At 40.2% G+C, this 3260-nt stretch overlaps 1 pseudogene; it reads right to left on the bottom strand.

Moving 5' to 3' along the window:
• Nucleotides 1-331: 331 nt before the first annotated feature.
• On the bottom strand, nt 332-428 carry LOC122149667 (annotated as a pseudogene).
• Between the last annotated feature and the right edge of the window lie 2832 nt (nt 429-3260).

Genomic DNA, 3260 nt, shown 5'->3' with positions numbered 1-3260 from the left:
CCCCGCCTCTCCAAGATTCATTTATTTTAAAAGAAAAATCCTATATTCTCCTTTAATATAAAACAAACCGGTTCCTGATAAACTCTATAAGAAATATAGACCTTTGAAGAGACCAAACCACTGATTAGGGTCTTGATTGTCATGTTGTTTTTGTGTAGAGCCATTTCCAGACACCGGGACTGGTCTCACCCCTGTGGACTAGAGGAGCCTAGAATAATGGCCAGTTTTTCTCAATCCCTCTGGCACATATGTTCTCTCTCAGTGACATACTTATTTTACAGTTCTCAATTTCTTCTCAGTTGTGAGTAGGAAAATCTCTAGGCTTCTCTGGGAAGCTTCAGGGACATACTTTGATTAAAAATCTTCCCATATTAAAATGATAAGAACAGATACTACACTTGATCTTAGAGAAAAGGCTGAGAAGCAATAGGTTCTAGCTAGATTAGAGACACATACTGATTTGGGTGAAGGGAAAGGCAATATGCCAAAAGCAGGTGATCAACACCCCATCACTAAGGAAAGGGAAGACATGGAGAGATGCATAAGAGATGTAGATGGACAACAAAAGTAAATACTACTGCATTATCAGTAATAACAAACATTGACCAACAATAAAACACAGGTCAATAAAGCGCAGGTAAACATCTTTTTGGTATTCTTTGCTTTCAGCCAAGATCCATCTGACAATAGCAATGTCTTTTATTGGATACATAAGTAGACAGGCAAGAAGATCAGTCCTTCCTCCCCAGTGGTGCTGGAGTGACTTTTTAACATGAAAATTAAACTATGTCACTCTGCTGCTCAAATAATCTCAGTGGTGCCTCATCATCTTGGTAGCCTGGCATAAAAGGCTCTTCAATACTATAGTATGCTGCTGTTAGTTGCCACTGAGTTGGCCCCGACTTATGGGTAACCCCATGCACAATGGAATGAAACACTGCCTGGTCCTACACCAGCCACATGATTAGGAAAATACCCATGATCATATCATGGGTCATTGGCAGATGATATTTCTACATATGTATGTATTATAAAAATGTCCATATGTATAATAGCGCTAACCAGGGGCAAAATTGTGACACCTTCTTAGCCACAACCTAACTCCTTGAGAGAGTGAGTTGCTGGACCCATGGGCTCAGGACCATGATCTCAGGGGACATCAAGCTCAATTGGCATAACATATTATACAAAAACATAGTTTTACATTCCACTTTAGTGAGTAGGAACTGGGGTCTTAAAAGTTTGGGAGTGGCCATCTAAGATGAAATTATTGGTCTCCCCACATCTGGAGCAAAGAAGAGGGAAGAAAATAAAAAACAATTAGTCAAAGGGACTAGTGGACTATGGGAACCTCAGCCTATATGACTGTGAGACCAGATGAACCAGATGGTGCTTGGCTACCACTGCTATCCACTTGGAAAGGGATCAGAATAGAAGATCCTGGATAGGGTGGGAGAAAAATGTGGAAAAAAACTCAAACTCTTAAAAAGACAAGGCTTACTGGTCTAATAGACACGGGTGAAACCCCCTGAGACTCTAGCCTAGTGGCCTAGTCACCTTTTAGGCCTGCAATTGAACTCACTCCTGTGGCTTAACTTTCAGCTAAACAATAGATAGGACTATAAGGTGCACTCCTCAGAACCATCAACCATGAGAGATCACAAGGGCAGCATTTATGCAGGGAGAAAGCTCAGAAGGTCGGAATACATAGGAAAGAAGGACACAGGAAAAGATAATCATAGGGAGGAAGTGGGGAGAGAGTTGTTACGTTCTGAGAATTGCAATCAATGTCATGAAAAAAAATCTGCATGAACTGTTGAATGGATAAAGAAATTGCTCAGTAAACTTTCACCCAAATCACAATAAAAAGTTAAACAAATAAATAAAAATAAAATCTTATACTACATTAGAGACATTTACAGACACTGGGACTGGACTCACCTTGTCCAGAAAATGAAAATCCTCACAACTGGACCAAAAAGCAGCATCACAATAAATGGAGAAAAAATTGAAGTTGTTAAAAATTTCATATTACTTGGTTCCACAATCAACACCAATGGAAGCAGCAGTCAAGATATTAGATGACATCTTACACTGGGCAAATCTCTTGCAAAAGACCTCTTTGAAGTGCTGAAGAGCAAAGATGCCTCCTTGAAGACTAGGGTGTGCCTAACCCAAGCCATGGTATTTTCAATCACCTCATCTGCATGTGAGAGCTGGACAATGAACAAAGAAGACTGAAGAAGAGTTGATGCTTTTGAGTTGTGGTGTTGGAGAAGAATACTGAAAGTACCATGGACTGCCAGAATAACAAACAAATCTGTCCTGGAGGAAGTGCAGCCGGAATGCTCCTTGGAAGCAAGAATGGCCAGATTTCATCTCACTTACTTTGATCATGTTGTCAGAAGGGACCATTCCCTGGAGAAGGATGTCATGCTTGGTAAAGTACAGGGTCAAAGAAAAAGGGAAAGGCCTTCAACGAGATGGATTGATACAGTGGCTGCAACGACGGGCTCAGGTATAGCAAGGATTGTGAGGCAGCACAGGACTGGGCAGTGTTTCATTCTGTTGTTCATAGGGTTGCTATGAGTCAGAGTAGACTCAGAGGCACCTAACAACAACAACATACTACATCATCTGACAGTGGTAGGTTAGGTAACTTTATAGCTAAAGTATTTCCATAGACTTTATCCGTGTTGAAAATTGTCAGAACCACTGACCAGAGAGCAACTGATGAGCAAATATGATTCATTTGAATGTTAGGATGAGTCCTTGCACTGAATTATCCAATCTTATCAACCCATTTTCTTTAAACTGTTGGCAGTTTGTCAGAGATATTAAGAAATTCAGATATATTGGTGGTCTTTCACCTAAATATTTCTGATGTATAATTACATTCAGACCTCTTAAAAATAAAGATCAAAATATAGTTTACTAGTATGTTTTCCTTCCTTCTTCCAACTTCTTATAAGGCGTTTCAACATGGTTTCCATGGAACTGTTTTGGGACTTCCTTGAAACTCATGAAATTATATGCAAAATTGTATGTATATGTGTTCAGATTGTTACAAGGGTCCTTGACATTAAAAAGGTTAATAACAATTATTCCAGTCAATGGATGACACCATGTTGTTGTTGTTGTTGTTTGCCGTCGAGTCGGCCCCGACTCATAGCAACCCCTCCTTGGGTTTCCAAGGCAGTATCACTACAGAAGTAGGATTGCCCAACCTTCCTTCAGAGGAGTGGCTGGTGGGTTTGAAC

This window comes from Orycteropus afer, unplaced genomic scaffold (assembly GCF_000298275.1).
Source record: "Orycteropus afer afer isolate SDZICR_OR568_19922 unplaced genomic scaffold, OryAfe1.0 scaffold00039, whole genome shotgun sequence".
Taxonomy (NCBI): Eukaryota; Metazoa; Chordata; class Mammalia; order Tubulidentata; family Orycteropodidae; genus Orycteropus; species Orycteropus afer.
Note: the sequence above shows the minus strand (reverse complement) of the source record. Positions and strands in the feature narration are given on the sequence as shown.